This window comes from Erpetoichthys calabaricus, chromosome 1 (genome assembly GCF_900747795.2).
Source record: "Erpetoichthys calabaricus chromosome 1, fErpCal1.3, whole genome shotgun sequence".
NCBI lineage: Eukaryota > Metazoa > Chordata > Cladistia > Polypteriformes > Polypteridae > Erpetoichthys > Erpetoichthys calabaricus.
The window spans coordinates 1,032,705-1,044,783 of record NC_041394.2 but is presented as its reverse complement, the minus strand read 5'-3'; positions in this window follow the sequence as shown (position 1 = coordinate 1,044,783).

Below are 12,079 nucleotides of genomic sequence, written 5' to 3'. Positions count from 1 at the left end.
ACCTCGTTCCCTGACTCTGTCACTCTGTGACTCTCAGCCACCTCCAGGTCACTGTACCACTGGCCACAGCCTTCCTCTGAGTGTCTACATCCGGGCTTAGAGAGTGGACCTGTGGGGGGGGGGGGCGATGCAAGTGCGCTACTGGTCTGCATGGTCCACTAGAGAGGGCACATTTGATTTATATAGCGCCTTTCACATGTGACCAACTTCTTGGAGCAGGTGTCTGTGACATTAAGGGATGTTGTGAGCTCTGGGTTGGCACACACCCTCAGCATCAAGTGGAGCCTCCCACAGTGGCCCCGGCAGGTGCCAGGGCACAAGGGCACAGAGCGCAGCCTCTCTTGAGGGTTTGCCCATGACCTCCATGTCCTTTTCAAGCTTCTTTGTATGGCGACCACTGCTGCCCCCTAGTGAAAATGGTGTACCCCCAGCGTTAGACCCGTGTGCCCCTCTTTACCTCTGACCCTTTCATGTTCAAGCCCTTCAGTGTCATCTACATGGGCATCAGCCATAAGGTAGGGACCCCCAGATGCGCAGCTGGTCCACTTTGAACCCTGAGGTGTCACCATTATTAAACATGTAGTGCCCAGTTACCTAGACGAGTGACACAGTGAGATGAACAGTCCTGGTGCTTCCCTGCCCAGCTATGCCCTGGTCACTTCACCTTCCTCTGAGCTCTCCTCTGATTATCTACTATGGTGGTGGCCAGGGCGTGCCACTCACAGGACCCTCCTGGGTTACACTATAATACACCCCCAACCAGCAGGTGGCAGCACTATGGGGACTCGGCAGATGCTGCAGTTGTCAACTGGCAGTGAGACTGTAGATGACTGAGGTGGACGCTAAGGGGGCACACTGGTGTTCATGTGGTCTGTTTGGTCATCTTACCTGTTACTTTCTGTGCCCTTAGGTGGTCTCTCGAGGTAAATATTGTTAGGTGGCCTCCAATGGCTGCTTGAGGCCATCATCTGTTAAGTTTCACTCCCAATACCAGCAGTGGTCACTGGTGGTGGACGGTCAGGTCATCCCCTTCTAATCTTGTGATCTTTAAATGTGAGAGGTGACAGGATAGAAGAATTTTTTTGGGCTGCTCACATGCCACCCTATGCCTACAACTCACTCTAAAGGAAGGCCTGTGAGATGGGCCATCAGAAATGGCCATTTTAATGCAAATGAGGGCTGACCCGCTGCCAACTCTAGCCAGAGGGCACTTTACAGCTAACCAGAAGGAAAGGAAACTGTGTAAACGGGTGGCATAGCGGTCATCCCTGGGCACTGACTGATGAACTTGGCATGTTCTCCCCGTGTCTCTGTCAGAAAGGTGTGCTGTAAATGTGCCCAACATGGCCAGCCTAAGACCCTAAAGCAGATGGTGCCCCCTCGTCATTGGATGGTTGCCTTTCTGCTTGTTCCTTATTAGGAGTTGAAGGTCCACTGAGGGTCCCAGTTACTGCTCAATGAATGTCACCTGACCACCCTCAGAGACCCGGGTTCAAATCACTACCTGTGTGCCGCTCGTGCCAGTGTGAACATGTGGATTTGGGGGACAGGCTGCTTTGAGGTCTTCAATGTGCCCAGAACTTTATGCTCAATACCACCCAGGTAGGCCGAAGTGGCAGAAGTGGTCACAGGGAACGGATGAATGGAAAAGCCAAGTGAAGATTTATAGCAGGAGTGTATGCCACATGGTCACCCTCTGCCACCAAGACCACGTCCAATCTCAGGGTCATCCTGAGGTGCCCACTCATGAGACATCGTGGCCCCAGAATTTACTCTGCTGGGCACCAAGAAAACTGAAGCCACCTCTTCAGTCACCCCTAAAGCAACCTGTGATGCCTGTGAGAGACACAAGTGCTGCCACCTTGTAAGCCACTCTCTTAAATGGGCATCAACCAAATGCCAGCTCTGTGACATCAACTGGGCCTTTCCTGACCCCACAGTGCCTCCCTCAGTGAAGTGACAATGCGGTTGGCACTGAGGCTTCTGCCGTTGTCATGCTGTCATCCTGCTCCACTTGGGTCAGCAGTCACAGGGAACAAAGGGCGCTACATAAAACTGGGCAGGGTACACCTGAGCTTTGATCGCCTGCTTACTCCATCCTGCCTTCATTCATTCGTTCATTCGTTCATTCGTTCATTTCCTTTTCTTTTCTCTGTTTGTTTATCCACCCCTCCATTCTTATGTTTGTCCTTTTGTGGCACCTGACTTAGCACTGCTGCCTCACCCACCCAGCATCCTGAGCTTGAACCCGGGGCCAGCGCTGATCTGTGGGGCACAACCCAAAAACATTCAGCTTGGGCTCAGGGGGCGCTCCAATGTTCTGCCATCTCAGCCAGGTGGGCCAGTTTGAGTCATTCATTCCATGGGCTAATTCATCCTTCTTTCCATCCTTCCTACATTGATTAGTTGTTCATTCTTTCATTGATTTAGTCTTTAGTCAATCCATCCACCGATTCATCCACTCATTCACTCATCTGACGTTCATTTGTTCATTTATTTGAACACTGGATGTGTTCTACTGTGAGGTTTCTATTCATTCATTCATTCATTCATTCACTAATGTGTCCATTGATTTGTCGTTTAAATGTTCATTCATTCATTCATTTGTTCATGGAATGCCCATTTATGTTTCATTCATTTGATTTCATAATTAATTAGTTAATTGTATGTGAATTCATTCGTTGCTTCGTTCCTTCGTTCCTATATGTTTTCCTGTATGGATGTGTTCATTTATCTCCATTCATTCATTCATTCATTCATTCATTCATTCATTCATCCGTCCCTTAAGTTTTCACTCATTTATCCCCCCCCCCCCCACCCGTCCATGGATTTGAGTCTACACTGACCGCTTTAATGTCTCATTCGTTCATCTGCTCATTCGTTCAGCCCTTTCTCCTTTCACTCCTTCATTCCCTCCTTCAGTGTTTCATTGGATTGAGCTCCGCTCTTCATGTTTTCATCAGATGTCCGTGACAGTCACACGCTCCTTTGTTTATCATTTCATTGTTCATTTATTCAGGGGCACATTTATTTTTCTTTCACTCGTTCATTCCTTGGGTATTTTGCTTCATTCCCTCATTGCCCCGGGAATGCCCCCAGAATGCCCAGGTGGTCCGCTGCCCATCCCCTCTCTTCTCGATTCCTTCCCTTCTGTTTCTGTGGCAGTCGTCCCCTTCATTGGATTTTCACTCATCAGTTGTTTGTTTGTTTTTTTCTTTCCTTTCACACGTGTGTCATGCCAGGCTGACTTGACTGGCATCATGGGCACCAAACCCAGTCCCGTCATTGCAGCTCCATATTGACTGTGGTGAAATGCCGGGAAGCGGAGGGCCTCAAATCCTGCAGGCCGGCCACTCCATGCTGACCAACATCTGTCGTGTTTTCACTCGGCTCGCTGCAGTAATGAGCAGCTTGTTTCAGGCCCCCCCTTTCTAAAGCCCCCCTGCCTGGCGGGCACAAAGACGGGATTAAACTCTCACCAGGCCGGCAGCGGGGCTCAAATGGTCAGTCATGACAAAGAAAGGCTGAGCTTGTCATTAAAGTGGTCAAATGGGCAGCTGGCACCCTGGAGAATTGTGAATGGCCTTCAAGGACCGATGAGGGGGATGGCCCCTTGTCCAGCATGTCCAGCTCGGCTCCTGGCATCCTGCATGATAACAGTCTGTGGGCACCTGTCTGATGGCATGGTAGAGCTGCTCGATGCCATTCAGAGACCCTGTGCTCATCCTTCCTGAGCCCAAACCCACTGGTCATCGTGGCTCGGTGTTCTGATCCACAAGCTTCATAAAAGAGCCTTCACTGAAGCCCAGCGTAGTGGGCACCATGCCAGTGTTGCTGAGCATTACTCTGCATCTAAATAAGGCTGCTGACCGAGAGGACCTTACTTAGTCACACTTTTACTGCCCACTCCTCATGTGGCAAGCTCTGTGAGATTTGCCCATCTCCTCACCCTCTAGGGAGATCTGCCTCATGGCTGCCCACACAGTGGGCACAGTTTGGCATTTTGCCCTCTTCAAAGTGAGCTCTGCTGAGGCAGGAGGCTGACATCTCACTAGAGCTCCATGGGTCAGATGACTCCCACCAGTCGTACCCTCTCAGCCCATCTCCACTTCCTCTGCTCGCTCTTTCATGGACTTTTGAGCTCACCTGGGGATTCAGTTTGGGGTAATGCAATGGCACAAATGGGCACTGCCAGAATGTGCCAGTTCAAAGGCCTCTGGTTTTCAGCACACCTGGCTCATAACTAACAATTGAGCCATAAGTAAATGCCCACATTATGGCACTTGTCCTGCTGGTTCACACATGAAGAGGACACAAGTGAGCAGAGGGCATGGCACCCCTCTGCCCTCCTTGGGCTCACTTGCTCAGTACAATGGAATGGCATTGAGGTAAGCAACATCTCTGGGATGGCACCCCAGCCTATGTCAGGGCATATTCACCAGTTAATGCCAGCTGTACTTCTTTTGAAATTTTGGAATGTAAAATTGGGGCACTACTTGTACATTTGAAGAATGTGCCAACTTCACCCTGATGGACAGCAGCACAGGCCAGTGTGACGCTAGGAGACAGTGAAGCTTCTGAAGCCCTTGGCCTGTCTGTCCACTCCGTGCAACTGTGCCACTGAGAAATGAGACTGCAGACCCCAGCGGCTGGACAGACGAGAGGAAGAGGAAGGTGATGCCAAGGTGTACGTTGAGCCCTGCCCTCAGTTCTGTTAGTATGGGTGACCTGAAGCCCTACATGAACTCAGAAACTGTGCGTCATGCTCAGGTCACCTGTGCCAAACAGGCAAAGGCCACACAACAGGCATAGAAAAGGAGGCCACCCCACTGGCATCACTGCTTAGGGTGTGCCCTGCCAAATGCCAGCTGTCATCCTCCCTCAAACACTGGCACCGCGGCCAGATGATTAACGTTTTCCTGCCCACCAAAGGAAGCCTCTAGCAAAGCTCCCAAATTCTCAGGCAGGAGACAATGGGGGTCTGCCTCAATTGTCCTGAGGAGCTGGTGAGATGAGAGGCGGGCGGGCGGCGAGTGGGGGGCTCATGAATGCAGCCCAGTGTTCAGAGGGGGTGACGGCAGGGCCAGGCCTCCTTATTGATCCATTCTGTTCATCCGGAGAGAGCAGGACATGGGAATGCGCGGCGCTCCTCTCAGAGGGAACATCTGTTCACAAAACTGTCACCGCCGAGGGGGCGGGGCCACCAGAGGGTGCGTGAGAATCCGACTGGGGGCTTTGTTGTGGAAATGTGAGGGGGGAGGGAAGGCACTTTAGAGTGGACACAGAGGTCAGCTGGCCAGTAAGCGGCTCCCATCAGCCGGCTTGTATAGCGCCTTTCACACCAGCAAGTCTTTGCCCCTGAATGCCCCCATGCCTGGCCCAAAACAAGGATCAAGTGGCAAGCGTTTGAAAAGGGCGCCCGATGCTCCAGTAGTCAGATGGACATCTGTCACCGTTGAACCAGGCCACCTTTAATAGCTTCCTGTCATGATGGCAATGCCCGACCTTATATAGCGCCTTTCATCAGAGCCCACCACGTCATATGCTTTCTCTTAGAGCACAGGTGGGCATGAACACCCATCTTTGGAGTCTGTGGTCCAGCCTCTTGGCCATTTCAACTCCTTGGGTGGCATCAGAGGAGGGGAAGGGGGCTGCACAGACTTGGGGAGGCTTTTAAATGGCTGCCCTCAACTCTTTGTCTTGTTTTACCTTTCTGCCATCATGAATACGGCCCTATCTTGTATTCTGAGGGGGCACAAAAGTTGGTGCTGAGAGGGGCAGAGATGCCACAGGTAGTTGTAAAGTTCCTGCTCCTATGCAGAGCACAAAGCACAGGGCGCTATATAAGATCATCCACTCTGATTAGTGGGCACTAAAGCCGAGGTCAGAGATCACTCGCTCAGTGTGTCATATTCTGTGCCCATATTAGCAGATGAACCAATCAGCAGGCATGAAGTACCATGTGCCAGGGAGATGGGAAAGCCACGTTGGCAGCTAAAGCACCAATCGCCACAGGAGGGGTCCACCTCCAAAACTAAGAAGACAAATCGGACTCTGGTACTTCGCCACATTGTCTGAATGGGCACAGCATTTAAAAAGATGGGATTGAGTGGCACACAGTGATGCCAGGAGGCTCAAGACTAAAACTGCTGAGAGAGGAATGGATGATGATAAATGGGCAGCATCGGGCACGCTTTGGCTTCATGTTGCCTTTGCTGTAAGTTAAAAGCACTCAGTAAAGCCAACACACTAATTCATGTGACATTTGTGCCCACCAGTTGCTTGGGGTCCTCCCTAAAAAAGCGAGGGCACCACACTTGAAACAGTAGGCACTGTGAGAAGAGAGCCGTCTGAAAGGCTCAGCTGCAGATGCCCATAAATTAGCGCTGGGCTCATTGTTGCTTTTGTGTGTGTGTGTGTGTGTGTGTGTGTGTGTGCCCCTCAATAGCCCGCCGAGGCCAGCGCTCCCAGTGCAGAAGAGGTCAAGCTTTTGTGGCCCGATGTTCACGGCACACAAACAGCGATTGTCCCAGCTTGCCCCCTGATCATCTGCAGGCAGGCTGTTTAGAAAAGCAGCCCCTAAATGTGGTGGGAAAGCAGCGCCAACAGGGGCGGGCCTCAGATGACGGGCAATGGGAGTGGGCCGGCGCATCCCGGAACAGGAGAATACGGCATTGTGGCTGGCCGCTCGCCTCCGGTCCCCAGGGTCGTCTTTAAATGCCCCTCTTTGAGGCTCTTTAGGCCGCGTGTGTGCGCGCCTGTTGGCGAGATTTATGTGCGGCCCTTTTTCCCAGGCTGCTGCTCCAGGCCCACCGTAATTAAGACACACATAATTAGGTTCATTCAGAGGGGCTTCAAGGGGGAGGTGGGCAGAGCTGGGGCCTTCTGAGGTCCCCAGCGGCCTTTGTCTTGGATTCTGAGCCCAGGACATCGTGCCATGAAAGCTTCATTGGGCTCTGTGTGCCTCCCCTCAAGACTGGACAATCAGAGAGGCTGGCATCCACATCACTGTTAGGGTGGCAGGAGCTTCTTGAAGGACATGTGTGAATGGCACCCTTGGTGGTAGAGGCACACGACAGTCACCTACAGCAACTCCATGTCAGTCACCTCACTTCATTTACTGCAGGTCACCATGTCATGATGGGCACCCAGTGGCACACCAATCCCATCTTGCTGGTCCTCAGTGGATGTGACACTTGTGCTTGGTGGCTTTCTAAATGAGGTCACAGCTGCTCTGATGACACCCTCTGCAGTCACTGAAAATTCTTTGCTTACAGCCAGGCTTCCCCTTTGACCACACCCAAGACCACACCCCTGGAATGGTTTGGCTATTGCCACGCCCCTTACAGTCACCTTGCTGGCAGACTTCCCTTTTGACCACGCCCCCACACTACACCACTCCCCCAGATTGTCTCTCCTCTTGATTTCCTACCTTACATCCAGACTTGCTCTGTGACCACGCCCACAACCTCATCCCAGCGTGTCTTTGCTGTGGCCACGCCCCCTGTAGTCACCTTAATTTCATACCTTGCTGTCAGGTTTCACCTTTGGCCCCACCTCAGACCACGCCCCAATGTACCTTTTTCACTGAGCACTCCCCATGTACTCCACCCATGCTAAGCCTCAGCACTCACTCGTGGCCTTCTCTCCCTCTGTTTCCTCTTGTCGGTGACCTCAGCTTCCCACCTCTGACCACTAACAGGTCACTTTACTGGCCTTAACCTGTCCTTCAGCAGTCACATCTGCCTCAGTGGGACGAGGAGCGAAGAAGAAGAAGAAGAATTAGGGGCACCAAACTGCTGGACTGTGCTGGATATGAAAATGCAGAACATGGTGAGTTGACTGGGCACCAATGCAATGCTTAGAGAAGGCAAGAAGCAGGTGCCAAGGAGGAGGATGAACTGTTGATGAAGGTCATTGGGAAAAATGGATAGAAAGGAAGGATAACAAAGTCAATAGGTAGATATGAAAGGCACTATATGATAGATAGATAGATAGATAGATAGATAGATAGATAGATAGATAGATAGATAGATAGATAGATAGATAGATAGATGTCAAAGGTGCTATACAAGACAACATTACTATGTGGCCAGCAGGGGGCGCTCAGGTCCAAGTTGGCGGTGCCCTTTATTTTTCCACCTTTTCCTTGCATACAGCTTTGCTCCTAACCACATGAACTCCGTTCTTCTCGCTTATCAGCTCTTAGTGATGAGGGGTGGCTCCTTTTATGCCAGACATGGGGAGGTCTTCTGAAGGCAAGGCCACCAACCGAGGAAGTGCCTCTTGGTCAGACAGACCCCAGTCCAGATAAAGATGCTTATTCTCAACAGTGCCCCCTGGCAACACCCATGGCATCCATTAGGGTTGTGCTTCAGGACTTCTCTACCCAGTCTGACCAACTGGTAGGCACAAGGGTGCTCCAGCTCCTGGATGCTGCCACCTTACCAGGTGGTCTGGAGGAGCATGTTGTTCCAATAGCCATTCTGCTCCATCCACCATCCTGGTCAGGAGGCCAGTTCCACCAGTTCCACCATTACAATTTTAATTTTTAAGCAGACCCCTTCAACAGTTCACACAAGCCTGAGTTGCTCCTCCAGTTGTTTCCTATAGACCCTCGCTAAGTGGTGCCCCCTCACTGCTGATAAGGACCCTCTGAGCTGTCAGGCGCCCACCCAGCACACAGAGCAGCAAGATGAGCTGGCCACGTTGCTCAATGCTGCGGCTCTGCCAGCTGCTGCCACATGGTGAAATACGTGAGGTGCTAACTGAACTCAGGGCCGTTGTGCCAGCGCGTCCTCAAAGGAAGTTTGTGCAACACGATACTAAAATTAAAGAAGAAGAAAAGCAACTGCTGGGAGTCACGAGGGAGACCCGCTGCAGCCCTCCGCTAACCAGCCCTCTCACTTCGCTAACCAGCCCCCTCACACCCACTCCTGCCAGATCAGGAAGACTGCAGTTGACGAAGACAAAGTGTGTGGGTACTTAAGGCGCTATATTAGAGAACAATTGGTGGACTGAGTGGCATTTGTCAATGATAAATGTGTCTGCCATCACTTTAGGGTCTTCTACACATCTTTTCTGGGCCCTGGGGGTGTTGGTTGGACTAGTGGGCAGCCACAGCTGGAGTGCCTTTGTGCCATTCTGGGCACCGTATTTAGGACTGGCACAGGTGATAATAAGAGATATCAACATGCAAACATCTTCTGATGGATGTCTGATTCTGTCAGTACTGGCATGTATGGCACCAGTAGAGGTGACGCATGTGAGTCACTTGCAGTGACGTCTCAGAGGCTTTGAGCTGTAATGCAGTGAAAGGCACTATAGTGTTAGCATAAAAAGGAAGGGGGGCCCATGAATGCCATCTGCTGTGCTCTTCCATTCTCACCACTGGTTTTACTGGCAGCTGCTCTAAATGCCCAACTCCCCCTTTCCCAAATGTTTTGGGACAGTCGTGGCCAGCCCAAACTATAGAGATCTTCACGGAGGATTGGCAGGATGGCACTTTAAGTGACTCGTATGCCAGGCAGTTCACTTATCAGAAATGGCTGCGGCTAAAAAGGTGAGAGCTGATAGTAAGTGGCCCAGATGGTACACCACATAGCCACATCAGTGAGTGACAGGGCACATGGAGGGTGGCACTGAGGAGCTGTGCCCAGTAATTTAACATGTGATCCACCTGCTTACTCTAAAAGCCCACTGTGTGTTATCTACTGAAGGAGTTACAACAGCACACTGGCAGGGGGCACCACCTCGGGACTCAGGGTCACTGCCTGGCTGTGATGCGGTGGCAGAGCCTTGTGTTTAATAGGAGGTTCCCCAGGAGGCGGGGCCACTGTGATGTCACTGCTGGTGAGACCACAGCCTGGGTGGGGGCCACAGTGGCTGATCATTGGAGTTTGTAGGAGTCGTTTGTGAGTTCACTCGGTTTGATTGGATTACTGATTAGTGTCTGCCCTCTTTATTACGGGGGGCTTATGGATTGTCATCCTGAGCGTTTGAGACTTTTTTCTTGTATTTACATGAGCCCCCTGATTCGGATTATTTCACGATCTTGATATAATTTTTAAGGCCTGTTCCACATTTTCAGGGTCTGGATAGGCCAAAGCCTGCCTGTGAAGTTGGGAGGTTAGGCTGCCTAAGGTGAGGCCAACTCAAGGCAGGCTAGGGAGGGTCCGGACTTGGTTTTAGGGGTCTTTTCCAGGCCTCCCACTAGTTGTTTTTGTTTTGTGTGCAGTGCCAACATAAGAAGATTGTTCTCATTCAGCCAACTGCCCCCCCCCCCCCCACTGCCACCCAGCTGTTTTTCAGATGACTCTTGTATGTCTGCTTTGCTCATTTCACTACTGATCCTTTAGTTTCTGAGTGCCCCTCACTGTCAAGCGACAGACCCCCAGACCCCCATAGGCTAAATGAAGCCCACAGTCCCTTGCGGTTCATTGAATGTGCTTGTGGTGTCGGTGAGTCCCGTTGTTTTTTGCTTGGCTTGATTTAGTGTATTGGGATTTATTGGAGCCCTGCGGTGGGCTGGCGCCCTGCCCAGGGTTTGTATCCTGCCTTGTGCCCTGTGCTGGTTGGGATTGGCTCCAGCAGAGCCCCGTATCCCTGTAGTTAGGATATAGCGGGTTGGATAATGGATAATGGATGGATGGATTTATTGGATTGCTTTGCTGTTTCGGTGACTCAGTTTCCCTTTGTGCTCAATGGAGTTTATTTTTGTTTAACTGAGCCTCTAAAATATAAACGTTTTTATTTATAAAGAGTTTACATTTGCCCTTTTGTGACTTGCCAGGGTTTGACAGTTATCCCCCCCCCCCCCCCCAGTCTTGAGTCACTGTTTGAACCCCGAGTTCATGACAATGATAAGGCTGAACCCCTGGCCACTTTAAGAACATTGGCGTAGTCGGCAGGATGGGGGTCTCTCTCAGAGTGTTAGGATTGTCCCCTTGTTGTGTCCCTTTCCCAGATGTCCTTCTTTGTTCTCTGTTATTTATTTATTTAAATTCCACTTCGGCCCCTTTCCACCACCTGTCCACTCGACTTTATGTGTAGGAGGTCCAAACACTGAAATCAAGAGGAGTTGTTGGGGCCAAGCGTTAACACTTTGCTGGTGAGCTGGTGACGGTCCTGTGTGTCATAGTGTGACAGGCCTGTCACTAGATGAGCTCAGTGGCCCTGCTGATCCCGCTTCTTCTGTTTTATATGTCCACCGGTGCCACAATGCAGAACAAACCCAGAACTGTTAAAACACGTCCACAAAGTTGTCATTGAAAACGACATCCGCTCATCAAGAAGGTGGGAACAAAGGGTATGGCATCTGGAAAAACAGATCTAAGAGCCAACATGAAGCCCGCCGGGTGGGCCGAACCCATTGTACCATCATGCTCTTACTGTAACACTGAATTGGGGTGCTTCAGTTAAATGGGAGGATCACTCAGCTGGTTCCTCTTAACTGGTGTCACCCACGTGCCCATTGGAGGCAGCTAAAGGACCTGAATGAGAGTAGTCCCACCGCCAGACCAGAGGGTGGCACAGTGTGCTGACTCTTGCAGATGGTTCACGGGAAATTCTGCCTGGTCCCACTGATGTCACTTCCAGTTGTGGCCACTCTGATGAAGTCACTTCTGGTCCCAGTTCCGGCCCTTTTGATGACATCACTTCCAGTTCCGGCCCTTTCGAATGACATCACTTCCAGCTCCGGCCCCTCTGGTGATGTCACTTCTCCTATGGAGGAGGACCACTTCATTTCCGGCCCTTTTGATGATGTCACGTCCAGGTCCGAGCCTATGGAGGAAGATGAAGATCCTTCCAGTTGTGGCCCCTTTGACATCATATCCCGTATGGGCCTTTGAACCCGCCATCGTAGCACCAGCTGAACTGTTCTGTATTGGACTCTGACTTCTGCACATCTGTGCCATCTATTTTTCTAAAAAGCCAATTGTTGCCAGGGAGAATACACAGGTGGCTGCCCCAAACCTTTCTATGACTTCTGAGTCTAATTCTTGTCACACCTGACTGCCCTGAGCACATTGGGAACTCTGAACTGGTGTCACCCAAATGTCCTTCACTGAGACGACCG